This window comes from Arvicanthis niloticus, chromosome 15 (genome assembly GCF_011762505.2).
Source record: "Arvicanthis niloticus isolate mArvNil1 chromosome 15, mArvNil1.pat.X, whole genome shotgun sequence".
Classification (NCBI taxonomy): Eukaryota; Metazoa; Chordata; class Mammalia; order Rodentia; family Muridae; genus Arvicanthis; species Arvicanthis niloticus.
The window spans coordinates 69,943,190-69,960,795 of NC_047672.1; the positions used below are offsets into that span (position 1 = coordinate 69,943,190).

Consider the following 17,606-nt stretch of genomic DNA (forward strand, 5'->3'; position numbering starts at 1 on the left):
GAGCTGGAAAGAAGGTGACAAGACAATCCCTGTGACTTGCTGGCTGCCCAAGTAAGTGAGCTCCAGATTCAGTGAAAGACCCTGCCTCAAAAATAAGATGGAGAGTAATGAGAAAAACAGCTTACATTGGCTTCCACATAAACACACACACACACACACACACACACCTGCATACATACATGGATTTGTGCAAAATATTGTATTATATTGAGAATACTTACTCCTTAAGCCAGCCTCACATTGGCTGGAAACACAGTGTTTGGAAGAGCAGATTGCTGTAAGGAGCTGTAAGGAGCTGTAAGGAGCAGACATGCAACAGCGTCAAACCAGATTCAGGTCGAGGCTTTCATTACCTTCGACTCTGTCGAGAACCGTAAAACAGCCTCCTCAGGTGCTAGACAACTAAACAAAGCAAAGAAATGCAAAGAAATTCTTTGGTGGGGGTGTTAATAGTCTCATTATTTCCCACATCTCTCTGTTAAGATGGGCAGCAGTGTCACCATAATCAAAGGTGGATGGCTCCCTATCACACTCAATTTTTATCCAACTCTTGTCAAAATATAGACAAGGAGTGAAAAAAGATTAGAAAGCATGAATGGTTGAAGGAGCCTGAAGGACTTATGTGGCAGAAATGGTGGTATACATATATACCCAGAATAATAGACTTATAATTAGATTTTTGAATGTTTGTTTATTTTTTGAATAGACAGAGTTTTAAAGTTATTCCTAGGTTTATAGAAATCATAAGGAGAAAGAACAAGTTTTGGTGATTTTAGTATAATATTTTTATTAATTCTATGTAAACTTTGGGTATATAATAGATTTTGATCATATATATACTACACTATTACCTCTACTTTCTCCAAGATTTAAAGCTCCCTTCTCAACTTTATATGTTCTCTTTTTTTAAATTTGCATAACCCAAAGTACTATTTTTGTTGCTCGTATATTTATGGGTGTGGGACCATCCACTGGAGTATGGTCAACCTATCAGCCTTTTTTTTTTTAAAATTGATAATTGACATAACAAGACAAACCCTATAATGGGCTGTATTATCTCTGTGCAGTTAGACCTAGGCAAGACTTCAACTCTAGATAAAGAATTATAGATCACTAAGGAATACAAAGAGCAGGAGTGAGAAAAGTAGTCTTCACCAAAGAAAAACACACCAACTGATTATTTAATACCTAATCGTCAACACTGAGAATTTATGCATAGTAATAGGTACATACTAAGCTTGTTATATTTACATATATTTAAATAGATATATGTGTGTACATACTATATATATACATGTATGTACACACATAGATAGATAGGTAGATAGACAGACAGACAGACAGACAGACAGACAGATAGAATATTAAGGATAAACCTGAGCAAGGCAAAGAGAAACAGCCATTCAGGATATTTCTTCTGCTGTCTCTATTTCAGTTCCTGCCCGCCCATTTCTGTTTTTACACCTTCCCTGGACTTCTCTTAGTAATGGACTAAAGTCTGTAAAATAAAACACACCCTTTCCTCCTTGAAGTTGGTCTGGGGCAGTATTTTTTCAGAGCAACAAAAAGCCAACAAGGATATTTTTTATTGTGTTCATTTTTGCAAACCTTATACTTTTTTGGCTTTTAAATTTTTCCTTTACTACAGGCTCATTTCTTCTTGAACCGTTAAGTTTCTAGGTGCTGCTTACAGATGTTCACTGACCGCTCGCTGTTTTAGTGAACCTCCTCTTAGTCACTGATCTACAAGGCATTTTATTTGGAGCAATATTTAACATGGGGAAAGAAATGGTGAAGCGTGTGGTCAGAGCGTACACTGTCAGCAATTAGGCTGCAGCATCCCACCTCAGGTGCCTCCTCAACTGTTGCCTATACACACGCTTAGCTCCTCCCACCTGGCTTGGCCCTTTCATGTATCTCTGCTCTCACCAGGCAGACATTCTGAGCATGCACGTCTTACAGTTCCATATTCCCCGTATCTTTAGTGCTTTCCATTAAGTCCATTTGTTACCATGGTATTAGAGTCAGGCTTAAAGGAGCTCCACTGCATGCAACATTATTAAGGCGGCAATTTTTTTCTTTGATACAGCACACAAAAATTTGAAGTAATGGCAGTGCTTTTATAATCTACAACAGACCTCTGAGTTGAAATTAGATCCCATTTCATTTTGTCTGATCTTTTGCCCCATTGTTCTCTTGGTTTCTCCTCATTCCTTCCTCCTTGCCTGCCATTTAATATAATGTTAGCATTTCTGCTTTTTGTAATAGTATACACTATATGCAAGACAAGCAAGCATTTTCAAAACTAGATTTTGACCTTGTCCATGTGGTTAAAAAAAATGAGCAGAACATTTGCATCGTTAATCATCGCCTGCTGATTGTTGGATCTGCACACAATGCAAGAGATTCCCATTCCCATCTCCTTTCTCTTCTCTCAATCCTGCACCTTTGGGTGTTCCCAAGTCACACATTAGTTTCTGTTTTGAGTATGTTAGTGTGGGTCACCCCTCCCCAAGATGTTCACAAATGGAGATATGACTAATTAGATAGATGAGATTCATTTGACACAGGTCACTGAGAAAGTACAGAGTTAATGTACATTTGTGATACACCAGTGTACTCACTAGCATGCCTCAGTGTACTCCCTAACTTACACCTGTGTATTGACTAGCATGTACCTGTGTATTCACAAGCATACACCTTTGTACTCCCTAGCATGCACTTGTGTACTCACGAGCATATGGCTGTGTACTCACTAGCATAACCTGTGTACTCACTAGCATACGCCTGGGTACTCACTAGCATATGCCTGGGTACTCACTAAAATGTATCAGGACAGACTAGCATGTATCAGTGAGCTAAAATGAAAGTGGGGTGAATGAAGTAACTGGCTGAGAGTAGTGTGAGGTTGCACATCTAAAAAAACCAGTAGCAGATTCCCAAACATTTCCAATCACCTTCTACTTTTGAGAATCACATAGGCTTATGTAAGTAGAAAACATTCATATCTAAACTAAATGGTTGTTTAAATATTGACTGGTTCATAAAAGTTACAGACTTTTCTAATGTGTTAATATTTGAAGCAGCACAAGGTAATATATTAAGTTAGGTTTCCCCAATACAAATAACTCTGTATTGTGGCATAGTTAAGAGTTATTTTGGTATTTTAAAGCCAAGAATATTTCCTGCTCAATATTAAATTTATTTCCAAATTTAGACCTGCTGGTATATAAATACTGGGGTTGAGCATCTTTTTCTGAAGCTCCTTGAAGCCAAAAGTGGCTAAGATTTTCTGTTGTGATGTGGATGGGGTCTCTCCTACAATGTAAGGCAGGAAAGTGCTACTGAGAGGTGGGACTTTCAGAGGTGAGGACCAAGGGAATCTAGTTATGTCATTGGAAGCATGTTCTCAAAAGGGATTGTGGGACTTTTGTCTCTTCTCTGTTGTTTGTTTTTTAAGTAGTTTATTTTACCATGTCCTTCTGTTACAATATACTGTTCTTGCAAGAGCTATAGAATTGGCCTCATAAATACAGTTGACAGCAGTTATAAAGATGTGAGCACATTCTAGAATGGAAGGCATCTTTTCTGCACTCTTGGTTCTGGTGGATCTAACATCACAAGCCAAAAAAGCATTTTCCTTTCTTTATAAACCATCAGTGTGCTTTGGTCTGAGAATACAGAGCTTGCTGCAGCAGCATCTCCCAGTGAATTTCTGAGTAGTTCTTATCCTGATACAATGAAGAGCAGCACAGGTGTGCAGTTTGTTCTGTGAGTCTCAAGCAAGATTCTGAGAACCTTTTAGACAAGTTTTAAAACAACATAACTGAATGTTGCATGGAGGCTTTAAATAAATATCCCCCTTATTTATGTAATGCCATTCTCTACATTAAGAATTATAATATATTAAATCATTTGGGCTTTTTTTTTTAAAAGAAATGACTCACGATTGACTCTTGAAAAAAGGAATTGGGAATTATATTGCATATTAAGCACACTGATTTATTTCTACTTACTAAAAGTGAGTTATCACAGTTTCTAAAAAGAGAAGATCTATTTTGCTTAGAACTTCAAAGGAATTTTGGCTCCAGTTCTAGACCAAAGTATCATAGCAACAGTATGTGTATAAGAAGAAGACTGTTCAGATTATTACAAATAAGAGAAAAGAAGGAGGCAGCCACATAAGAAGAGGAGGAAAAAGGAGTTAAAGGAGGATACAGAAGAGATGGGAAGATGGATGGATGAGGTGAAATACTACCAATAACAGCAGTGACTCATTTCCTCCAGTTCAATCCCATAATTTATTTTCCAGAATGTTCTAAAATAGTACTACTACTAGAGGAACAATCCCTAAGACATGAATAGTTTAAGGAGTCACTTCATATCTTAACATAACATAGGTAGTTACTCAGTATTTGATGCTTTCATTTTTTCTACCTGATTTTTATAGACAAAGTATAATTTAGGGGAAATAAAGCCATAAAGCATTTAACATACTCTGAACTCTGCTACTATTTCAAGCAATGTAAAATATAATGTACCAATTACTTTTAATAGTAAGGATAATGAAAAAACATAGTACTTAGAATCTGTCAGTAGCCTTTAGCAGAAGAATTGACCACGAGCAAGTCTCTACACAAATGAATTGGAGTTTATTGATTTTAGATTAGAGGACAACCCCACTGCAAGGGATGGACAGTGGTATGTAGTGAGCCATTTTGGATTTGTCTTTGATTGGTTGATTTACAAAACAATCTAGAGATTGAATGCAATGAAAAAGCAAGGACTTCATTATTGAGTTGTTAAATTATTTTGTTTAGTGGATGGTGGCTGTGAGCATAGGCAATTGGAAAGGAATTATCAGTCATTCATTTCACCTAGGAGGAGATGTTGGTATTTTGTGATTGGCATAATGATTTTATTTTTGTTAATTATTAGGAAAAAAAGGAAGTGGCTTCCTTTTGCTTTTATTTCATGATCTTAATGCACCCTTGTCTGAAGTTGATATTATGTGAGATAATACAATTTCAAGATTGTATACAATAGCAATTATACAATATATACAGTTGCTCAACAGCAAGATTTGCCTGTGACTGCTAAGCTAGTTTGAGAAACTATGTCCTGCTATTTTATCTACCTTAAGATGCCAAGAGTGAAATAAATTCAGGAAGTCAAAAATAGAGTACACCAAAATGCTGATTGTTTTTACCCAGAAGGCACCCACTGAACCCTGGTGAGTCATGCTTCTATTTTGATAAGGTTGTAGGGTTAAAAGACAGCAGAAAATGTGTGTGGAGGTGAGGGTCCTCACCATAACTTGTGTGTGATTGAAAGCCCCACGTAGCATTAAAGAGGTCTCCTGGTTTGTGCCTTTCACAGTCCTTCCAAGAAGGACTTGACCAAGAAAGAATCTCTTTGTCTGATGGTAGCATTAAACGAAAGGGGTCAGAGTCCACTGAAACATCTGCAAATTTCAGCTGACCCACATGTGAAGTTGAGCCCCAAATTCACATTGTGAGTTATGAATTCATTGGAAAAAGTTCTGGGTTCATTATGCTTCTAGTGACAGAAAGCTACCTTGAAAGAACTCTGCCAACCAAAGCTTTAAAATTAGAAGGACTCAGTCATGGGTGAAAATTAGCAAAGGCACAGACTGTAGCATCAGTCTCCAGAATTTCAGACAGGAATGTTGTCAGACCCATGATACCAAACTGATATGTTAAACACATATGAAGATACAGTTCGATTAAAATGAGAATTAAAAACAGTAATCTAACAAAAGTGATGCTAAAATTGTTTTAGAAAGCAGGATGCCTAGTGATTGAAATAATATATTTAGTCATTGAAACTAAGAAAATGTGAATTACAGATGCATACTGATAAAAATTGAAGCAACTTTAATCAAGGAAATCATAGCACAAGTTGCAATAAATAGAAGCTATATAAAACCTCCTGCCCCATCTACCCTAGAACTATACACTTTTACACCATCCCTCCCTTTTCAGGACCCTCAAAATGCCTAGCAATCCCTAAATACTTTGTCACAGTCTTCCATCTCTGTATACTACATTTCTCATATTATTTTGGGGAATCTGAATGCATTTATTGCTTCTTAATAAACTGAGAGCACTTTAGACAAGAAGAAAAACTATCCATTGATTGTCAGAACAGAGTTCAAAAAAAAGAAATCCTGAGAGAACTCTGCGTACTTATAAGATAACAAGAGTCTGTGACCTCAGGTTCTTCAACAGAGTTGTTCTTGGACTGTGTTTTTATGCGCTGCCCAAGTGTAGTGGATAGGAGTGAAATCACTTCAGCCATTGTTATTCATGTGCCTCTGTGGAAACACACATTTTTGCCCTGTGTGACATGTCTTAGTGGTTAGGAACATTACTCGGGTGATTCTTCATAACCCTTGGAGTATAAGTCATCTGATGCTCTGACTGAAGTTGTCAATGGCATGAGATTTTAGTCTGCTTTATTTTTAGGCCTCACTCTCCCAGGTCCCACCACCAACAGAGGAGTAAACAGTCACTGTCCTTGTAAAATTTGACATGCAACTGTTTACAGAAATGAAGTTAAGTCTAGAGTTTTCAGTTTGGTCACATTTTTAATCTCTAAATGATTTTTCTCTGTCTTCACATATTTCAGGATGTGGACCTAATTAGGACCTAATTTTAGATAAGGTCTTACTATTTAGTAGAGGATAGCCTTAAACGGTTGTTCTTTACTAGTTAAAACGTAAAAGTGTACACATGTGCTAGACGATTCAGCTTACTAATCATTTTTCTTCTGTATCTAAGCAATATAAATAGACACAAGCAGGACATACCAGAGGCTGCAAAAGTTGCCTTTATGGAATTTTAAAGCACCATCTTCTAGAAATTAGCAATGTTTGCTAATGATAGAGATAGTAGAATAACAGAAAAATAATTTTCTATTCTTTGTTAAACTGCATTTTGCAAAATGTGCCTTTTGCTTTGATAATCTGAGTTTCTTGACAATACTAATTAGAAAACAAAACATTTCTGTGAAAAATTCCCTGAGACAGTTAACAAACTTAATGGTTTCTTTATAGATAAAATAAAAAAAAAATCATATTATATCATTACATATTACATATTATATATTATAAATTTTATTATAGCCCATGTTATGAACTAAAATTAAAATAGGACTTTTACAATATCAATGTGTTTCAAATGTTTATGTGTTTGTTTTGATGAGGTTCTAAATCAGCTCGTGTGCTCTCAAGTCCTCTCCCAGCTGAGCTGCATTCCGAGACCCACTTAATCATATTCTGTATCTAATACTTAATGAGCCGAATTCAGAGGTAAAAATGCATGAGCTAAAACCACTTTAACAACAATATTTTCATTGCTGTTAAAAAAAGAAAAATAGGAAAAAGGCAAATACTGTATATGTTAACTGGCAGAATCTAATGCTTTGTAGGAAAGGCTCTCTCTCTCTCTCTCTCTCTCTCTCTCTCTCTCTCTCTCTGTGTGTGTGTGTGTGTGTGTGTGTGTGTGTGTGTGTGTGTGTGTGTATGGTGTGTAAAATGATACATTAGCATCAGATGTCTGTACAGCACATGATTACCTGGTGCCTGTCGGGGTCAGAAGAAGATGTTACTGACCCCTGGAACTGACGTCAAATAGTTTAAAATGCCCTGTGGTATCAGGAATTAACCCTTTGTCTTCTGGAAGAGCACATCAAACACCTAAACAACGAACCATCTCTTCAGACCCAGCATTATTTATACTTTCTGTTTTATAATTTTAGTTTTTATTAAAAATAGATTTTTTTCATACCATATGTTCTGGTAATAATTTCTTCTCCTCTGCTTCTGAGCCATTACTTCTTTATCCAAAGTTTTGGTTCATAAGCAGTGGGAAGTAACCTCATATTTCTAAGACTCTGTGTAATCATTGTTTTTCCACTCTGATATTTTGCTACTTTCACCAATGTTGAAAGAGCTACAACCTTTAAGTAAGGTATTTTTTAAAAGACTATTTATTTATATATTGTGTGTATGTGTACACCATCTCTTTCTCCATGCATACTAGAAGAGGGCATCACATCCTATTATAGATGGTTGGGAGCCACCATATAGTTGCTGGAAACTGAACTCAGGACCTCTAGAAGAGCAGCCAATGCTCTTAACCATAATAATCATAACTATTTAGGGCTCTCCAGCTATGTGTTGACACTATTTCGTTTTGACGCTTTGGTAAGGCACTAACATAGCACCACAGTTAACTGACTTGTATTTCCACAGTACAGAGTTAGAGATTTCTGCTTCCACAGCTTCTGTGGCACAGTTACCATCCCACACACCAGAAGACATTGTTCTCATGAAACTATAAACATCCTTTAAAATGTGGGGAAGAATTTAGTTAAGTAATCAATGTCAATAGAGATTCTTAGAATTATGGATTATAAGTGATTTGGCCCTTACTAGTAATAATCGGTAGAAGTGTTTATAAAGTTCTACTCCTATTAAAGTGATTCAAATAGCCCATATAGGATGTTATATGCATATTTATTGATTACGAAGATCTTTTCACTTTTAAATAAATTTGTAAATATATATATATATATAACTTGAATATGTTACTAGTTTCACTTGGTTGGTTTTTGTTTTGTTTCTGCTTGTGTGTGGAAATGTATAACATAGTTTATTGCCATTACATTTCTAAAAGGTTGGGTCAATATTGAAATATACTCCCTTATTTTTGTATTTTTGATATCATTGTGAACATGAGTATTCCCTTTGTGTATAGATATTGTGTTGGCTAATTTTATGTCAACTTGACATAGACTGGAGTTATCTAGAGGAGCAATTCCAAATAAGAAACGCCTCCATAAGCCTGGGCTGTAGGCATGCCTCTGGGTATGATTTTAATTTGTGGTTGATGGGGAGTTCCAGCCCATTGTGGGTCTTGCCATCCCTGGGGAGGTGATTCTGAGATCTATAAAAAAGCAGACAAAGCCAGAACCATGAGGAGCAAGCCAATAAACAGCAAACCTCCCTGGTATCAGCTCCTGTCTCCAGTTTTCTCCCTATTTGAGTTCTTGTTCTGAAAAAAGTTCAAATAAACCATTTTCTCCCCTACTTGCTTTTGGTCATGGCATTGAATCATAGCAATTGTAACCCAAACTAAGTCAGATATGATATTTATCTTTTTATATCACATTGTTGTTTTTCCTGAATTTTAATGAACAATTTAATATTATTAGGCAATATTGATATTACAAGGCAACCAATAAACGACTTGCTGGCTACTATAGTAACTTTGTTCTAACGAAGTCTAAGGCTGTGCAAACATTAAACTCCTCCTTCGTTCCTGTTCACAAATGGGAAAAATAAACTCTCATTCCTTCCTCTTATTTATTGTATAGTCATTTAAATGAGTATTTTGTGAGACTCCAACTTTGATCTTATTCAATTTAAAAAGAAAATAAGATGACTACCCCACCTTAGAATTTAAATAGAAAAACCTCAGCTGCCATTTCATGGAACGTGTAATTGGCTATTACAAAACATGCTGGATCTACTAAATACTCCTGCAGTGAGGCAACATGCTTCTCCAAAGTATTTAACTTTAAAAAGTATTTGGCTTGAGATTTTCATGACCAGAATTACATGGTGGTTTTCTGTTTTCTCTCAACGCCTTAAAATCAATCCTGACTCCAAGACTGTGTTATCAGCATCAAGCAGGGAGAACTTGAGCAGAACAGGGTCTGAATTCTAAATTCTGCTGTTTTTGTAAACTTGAACAAACTTTGTCAGGTCACTAAGATTTCATTTCCTCTGGAAGGTAATCAAAAAGCACATCCTTAGCATGTTATGTTAGGTATGTGACTTGTATCTCTTGTCTCTCTAAGACTTTAACATTAACATAAAGGGGTGTTGGATTTTTGTCAAAGGCTTTTTCAGCATCTATTGAGATGATCAATGTGATTCTTTTCCTTTTAGCTTGTTGATATGGTGGATTATGATGATGCATTTTTGTATATTGAACAATCCTTGTGCCCTTGATGAAGCCTACTTGATCATGTTGGATGCTGGTTTTGATGTGTTCCTAGATTTGGTTTGTTTTGTTAAAATTTAGAATATTTTACTGAATATTTTTGCATTAATGTTTATAATGTCTGAAATTCTCTTTCTTGTTGAGTTTTTGTGTGGTTTTGGTATCTAGGTGACTGTGGTCTCATAAAATGAGTTTGGCAAAGTATTTTCTGTTTCTGTCTTGTGGAGTACTTTGAGTAGTATTGTTATTAGTTCTTCCTTGAAAGTCTGGTAGAATTCTGCACTCAAACCATCTGGTCCTGGGCTTTTTTTGATTGGGAGATTTTAATGTCTGCTTCTATCTCCTTGGGGCTTATATGACTGTTTAAATAGTTTACCTGATTTTGGTTTAACTTTGGTAAATGGTATCTATCTAGAAAATGATTATTTTTGTTTAGATTTTCCAATTCTGTGGAGTACAGCCTTTTGAACAAGATCCTAATGATTCTTTTAATAATTCTTTAATAATAATTAATTTAATAATTTAATTTTTAATAATTCTTTTTAAAGTGTCTGTTGTTAGGTCTTCCTTTTCTGAGTATGTTCATTTGGATACTATATTGCTGCCTTTTAGTTACTTTGGCTAAAGGTTTATCTATCTTGTTGATTTTTTTCAAAGAACCAGCTTTTGGTTTCTTTGATTCTTCATATTATTCTCTTGGTTTCTAATTGATTAATTTCAGCCCTGCATTTGACTATTTCATTTTGTCTACTCCTCTTGTGTGTGTTTGAATCCTTTTGTTCTAGAGCTTTCAGGTACTTATAAATTGCTAGTATGAAAATTCTTCAATCAGTTTCTGAAGGCATTTAGTGCTATAAACTTCTTATAATAACTTCATCATGTCCCATAAGTTTTGCTATGTTATGCCCCAATTTTTATTGAATTCTAGAATGTCTTTAATTTTTTTAAAAAATATTTCTTCTCTGACCCAGTGATGGCTGAGTAAAGAGTTGTTCAGATTTTTTGTTTGTTTGCTTGTTGTTTTTTGAATTTGTAGGTTTTTTATTGTTTCTGTTGTTGTTGAAGTCCACTTTTAACCTATGGTGGTCTGATAAAATACAAGGAGTGATTTTAATGGTTTTGTATCTGTTGAGGCTTGCTTTTTGACTGAATATATGTTCAGTTTTGGAGAAGGTTCCATGAGGTGCTGCAAAGAAGATATATTCTTTTGTGTTTGAGTGGAAGGTTCTATAGATATCTGTTAGGTCCATTTGATTCACAACCTCTGTCACTTTCATTATTTCTCTGTTTAGTTTCAGTCTCGATGATCTGTCCATTGATGAGAGAGGAGTCTACAACTATTAATGTTTGAGGCTCAATGTGTGGTTTCAACTTTAGTAATGTTCCGTTTTATGAATGTATGTACCCTTGTGTTTGGGGTATATATTTTCAAAATTAAGGTAGCATTTTGATAGATTTTTCCTTTGTTAAGTATAAAGTGTTCTTCCTTATCTCCTATGATTAATTTTTGTTGAAACTCTATTTCGTTAGATATTATAATGACTACTCCAGCTTCATTTTTGGGTCTGTTTGCTTTGAAAACATTTTCCACAGCCCTTTACTCTGAGGTACTATCTACCATTGTTTCTGAGGTGTGTTTCTTGTATGCAGCAGAATGATGGATCCTTTTTTCACATTCATTCTGTTACCCTGTGTCTTTTTAATAGGAAATTGAGTCCATTGATATTGAGAGATATTAATGACCAATGATTGTTAATTTATATTATTTTGATGTTGGTGCAGTGTGTGTGTGTGTGTGTGTGTGTGTGTGTGTGTGTGTGTACTCATGTGTGCTTTCCTTATTTTGATTTCACTAGTATGGAACTATTTATTTCTTATGTGTAGTTAACTGCCTTGGGTTAGAGTTTTCCTTCAGTTATTTCCTGAAGGGGAGGATTTGTGGATAGATAATATTTAAATTTAGCTATTGTGTTTGAATATCTTCTTTTCTCCATCTATAGTGACTGAGACTTTTTCTCAGAATAGTAATCTAGTTTGATATCTTAGGCTGCTTTCTAAGAGGATATAAGACACATCCAAGTCTTTCTAGCTTTTAAAGTCTCCATTGAGAATACATGTACAATTCTGATAGATCTGCTTTTGTATATTGAATGGACATTGTTCACCTTACAGCTTTTTTTTAAGGATTTAATAAAACTAAATTTCTTCATTTTTACATTTTCATTCCAATACAAAGTATTATATATGTATATAATATATTATCATATTATATATAATAAATATATTGTGGTATTTATTTACATTTCAAATGTTATCCCCTTTCCGGGTCCCCTCCAGAAACTCCCTGTTGTATCTCCCTCCACCTGCTTCTATGAGGATGTTCTTGCACCCACCTACCCACTCCAGCCTCCCCACCATGGCATTCCCCTTCACTACATCAAGTCTTAACAGGAGCAATGGCCTCTCCTCCCATTGATACCCAACAATGCGATCCTTTGCTACATATGCGGCTGAAGTCATGGGTCCCTCCATGTGTACTCTTTGGTTGTTGGTTTAATCCCTAGGAACTCTGGGGGTGGGGGGAGGGTTGGAAACCCCTTCAGGTCCTTAAATACTTTCTCTAACTCCTCCATTGAAGACCCCATGCTCAGTCCAATGGTTGGCTGTGAGCATCTGCCTCTGTTTATTTGTCAGGCTCTGGCAGAAACTCTCAGAAGACAGCTACTTCAGGCTCCTATCAGGAAGCACTTCTTGACACCCACAATAGTGTCTGCATATGGTGACTGCACATGGGATGGATCCTCAGGTGGGGCAGTCTCTGAATGGACTTTCCTTTAGTCTCTGCTCCACACTTTGTCTCCATATTTACTCTACTGAGTATTTTGTTCCCCCTTCTAAAAAACACGGAAGCATCGACACTTTGTTTTTATTTCTTCTTGAGATTCATGTGGTCTGTTGTTGCAGTAAATCTCCAACCCAAATAAGACCAGTCAATGAAAACACAACTCAGTAATTATGAATATATTCTGTAAGCTAGATTGGGCAGATACCCCTACATTACTCTGTTCCCCAGCTATGAGACACTTATAACTTGAGGATTTTCCAGACCCTGAGTCTGTCCTTCTACCTCCTGCTTCCCAGTCGTTGTCTCCTCCATCATCTTCCTCCTCCTTCTTTGCTCTCTTCCACCAACCTTAATTTCTCCACCTCCCCTTCTTCTGCCCAATCACTGGCTTGGGCCTTTATTTTACAAATTGAGATGGGCAAAAGTTTCACTAGAATTCACCTGTGTAATGACTCACTTCTCCTCTGCAGCCCTTCACAGGAAAGGGGAATTAGTATCAAAATACAAGGCCGGGGATATCCACAACAATCTGAATTGTATCTTGAGTATTCCGAGCTTTGGGGCTAATATCCACTTATCAGTGAGTGCATGCTATATGTGTTCTTTTGTGATTGGGTTACCTCACTCAGAATGATATTTTCTAGTTCCATCCATTTGCCTAAGAAATTCATGAAGTCATTGTTTTTAATAGCTGAGTAGTACTTCATTGTGTAAATGTATCACATTTTCTGTATCCATTCTTCTGTTGAAGGACTTCTGGGTTCTTTCCAGCTTCTGGCTATTATAAATAAGGCTGCTATGAACATAGTGGAGCATATGTCCTTGTTATATGTTGGAGCATCTTCTGGGTATATGCCCAGGAGTGGTAAACTGGGTCCTCTGGTAAACCTATGTCTAATTTTCTGAGAAACCGACAGACTGATTTCCAGAGTTGTACCAGCTTGCAACCCCACCAATAATGGAGGAGTGTTCCTCTTTCTCCACATCCTCACCAGCATCTGCTGTCACCTGAGTTTTTGATCTTAGCCATTCTTACTGGTGTGAGGTGGAATCTCAGGTTTGTCTTGATTTGCATTTCCCTGATGACTAAAGGATGTTGAACATTTCTTTAGGTGTTTCTCGACCATTGGATATTCCTCAGTTGAGAATTCTTCATTTAGCTCTGTACTCCATTTTTTTCCGAGACAGGGTTTCCGTGTGTGGTCCTGGCTGTCCTGGAACTCACTCTGTAGACCAGGCTGGCCTCAAACTCAGAAATCCTCCTGCCTCTGCCTCCCAAGTGCTGGGATTAAAGGCGTGGGCCACCGCCGCCCAGCTTGTACCCCATTTTTAATAGGGTTATTTGATTCTCTGGAGCCTAACTTCTTGAGTTCTTTATATATATTGTATATTAGCCCTCTAACAGATGTAGAATTGGTAAAGATCTTTTCCCAATATGTTGGCTGCTGTTTTGTCTTATTGACAGTATCCTTTGCCTTACAATTTTATGAGGTCCCATTTGTCTATTGTTGATCTTAGAGCATAAGCCAGGAAATTATCCCTTGTGCTCCTGTGTTCAAGGCTTTTCCCTACTTTCTCTTCTATTAGTTTCAGTGTATCTGGTTTTATGTGGAGGTCCTTGAACCACTAGGACTTGAGCTTTGTACAAAGATAAAAATGTATTGATTTGCATTCTTCTACATGCTGACCACCAGTTGAACCAGCACTATTTGTTGAAAATGCTGTCTTTTTCCCACTGGGTGGTTTTAGCTCCTTTGTCAAATATCAAGTGATCATAGGTATGTGGGTTCATTTCTGCATCTTCAATGAATTGGCAGGATTACTATTGTAAAAATGGCCATCTTGCTGAAAACAATCTATAGGTACAATAAAATCCCCATCAAAATTCCAACTTAGTTCTTTATATAGTTAGAAAGAGCAAGTTGCAAATTCGTTTGGAATAACAAAAAACAGGATACTGAAAACTATTCTTAGCAATAAAAGAACTTCTTGGGAAATCATCATCCCTCGCCCTGTATTACAGAGCAATAGTGTTAAAAACTGTATGGTATTGGTGCAGATACAGTCAGATAGAACAATGGAATAGAACTGAATACTTTGCAGCTTTTAAGTTATCTTTCTTTGTTCTGTAGATTTTGTATTTTGATTATTATGTGTCTGGAGGAGTTTCTTTTCTGGTCCAATCTAATTGGCATTCCATAACCTTCTTGTCTGCTTATAGGCATCTCTTTTGGTTGGAGAAATTTTATTCTATGTTTTTGTTAAAATATTTTCTGGTTTTTGATTCTGGGCTCTTCACCTTCTTCTATTCTTATTATTTTTTGATTAGGTCTTTTCACAGTATCCCAGATTTCCTGAATGTTTTGTGTCACAAATTTTTAAGATCTAACATTGTCTTTGACTGATATATTAATTTCTTCTGGAGTATCTTCTATGCCTGAAATTCTCTCTTTCATCTTTTTTATTCTGTTGGCGATGCTCACATCTGTAGTTTCTATTCTCTTTTTTAGGTTTTCTATCTCCAGAGTTCCCTCAAAATTGTGTTTTCTTTATTTCCTCTGTTTCCATCAGAGCAGTGACCAGATGATATAGAACTCTAGGGACAGCCCAAAGCTAGCTCAGGGAGGCTGGGCATGCCTAGGGGCAGGCAGGGGAATGGAAGGAAGTGATCAAACCTGGTTGTTCCTCATTCAACAGGCCCAATAGAGTCTGGCAGAGCATGGCCAGACAACAGAACTCCTGGGACAACCTGCAGCTAGCTCAGGACTGCTCAAATACATAGGCCTTTGAAATTGATCCATCCTTTTGAGAAACATTCCATTGCATAAATATAAACAAATAATATGTATAAACACCATACTTATATTATTCTATTCACATACATTCAAGTTTTCCCAAGTTGAAAATATCATGAATAAGATAAGGCTATGAACATTCAAATATGAGACTTCAATGAACACCTGTCTTGATTTATTTTTCTTATACAAATAAGCAAATATCAGAGCATGTTGTAGATGTGTTTATGCATTTTAATGACTCCTCAAGCAATTCCAATATATCTATCCAATTTTTACTACCAAAAATAAGGCATCAGAGTTCCAGGTATACTTAGTCCTTGCCAATATTTCAAATAACAAGCTTGTGTGTGTGTGTGTGTGTGTGTGTGTGTTTATATGTGTTTTAACTTCTGTCATTCTGAATACTGTGTCATAGCCTTTTGTTATAGCTTTAATTTTTTACTTCTTCCACAACCCATGACATTTACCATCTTTACATATATTTATTGATATTTTTATGAGGTTTGTAATTAGCAGTCTTTTTTTTTTTTTATCACATTTACCATTGGGAGTGGGGCTTGGATTCATGCTTCTTGGCATGTTCATCAATAGTTTAACCTTTTTGGGGTGGTTGAATGACCCTTTCAGAGGGGTCACATTTCAGATATCCTATATATGTTAGATATTTCTATTACAATTTATAATGGTAGCAAAATTACAGTTATGAAATAGGAATCAAATACTTTTATGTTTATATGTCACCACTACATGAGGAACTGTATTAAAGGGTCACAGCATTAGGAAGGTTGAGAAATCTGTCAAGGCCAAAGGATTTCGTACTAAAGCCAGTTACATCCTATCATGCACATCTTGAACACTTACTTCTGGTCCTCAAGCTTGTGGGTAAACACCATTACCTGTTGTTCTATCTTGCTGGCCCTGATTACTGCTTTTAAAATATAAGCTTTTATATGATTATTGTTGAAAATATTCTTCAGAATTGAGAATGGCAGTCTTTTGTTTGGTGTATGTTGTATTTTAATATACTTACCCAAGAGAATTTCAAAGTACAGATTTAGATACATTAAAAAATAAATGTTTAAGTAAATCTACAGGGAATGTAAAAAATTTTCCATCCAATTCCAGAATTTAGTGTTCTTTGCCTTAAAGGAATAGTTTAATTAAAATAAAATGAGGTTTTATGTACATTTCTATGTAAAGAAATAATTTAAAAATAATTAAAATAATATTTTCATGAATTGTTTGAGAATTACCAGGTTTTAGCTTGCATAGGTCTTGTGCACACTGTTATAATCTCTGTGAATTCCTAAGGTCAGCTCTCCTGCTGTGCCCAGAGAATACTCTTGCACTGTTGCTGCAGACACACTGTGGCTCTTTTTTATTATTGCATTTATTTTTTATTATATTTTATTTATTTACATTTCAGATGTTATCCCCTCTCCCCATCCCCCCATGAGCCCCTATTCCATCCCTCCTCCTCCCTTTCCTTTTATACCATTTTAATTACATGCAAGTATTAAGGTCAGTTCTAGGTTGAGGAAATAGTAATATGATAGATGCAAATAGTAAAGAAAGAAGCAAGACAATAAACACATTTAGTCAAAGAACAAGCAAGGCGTTAGTCCCGTGATCACTACTGTGGCTTTCTTTGCCACCGTTGCCTATGAGGATCACTGAGACTCTAATAATTTTTTAGGGGTGAATGACCTGCATATTTATAACTGAAGACAATCAATTGACATTGAAACATTTTTCTCTAAGCTCACTTCAAAGGGAAGTAAATATTTGACAACTTTAAATTACTCATTGCTCTATGCCTCTGGAGTTTATACATAGATTGTGTTCATTTGTTGGTGGCATAAATTATCATGCCACCATTAAAATTAACAGCACAGACAAACATGAAACAAAAGCATATTTCTTTAAAAC

The 17,606-nt window shown here is 36.0% G+C and overlaps 1 protein-coding gene across 1 annotated transcript in view; it reads left to right on the forward strand.

The window, feature by feature from the left end:
* The window catches only part of LOC143434439 (membrane-associated guanylate kinase, WW and PDZ domain-containing protein 2-like), a 386,630-nt gene that overhangs the window by 341,316 nt on the left and 27,708 nt on the right, over positions 1–17,606 (forward strand). The window lies entirely within an intron of this gene.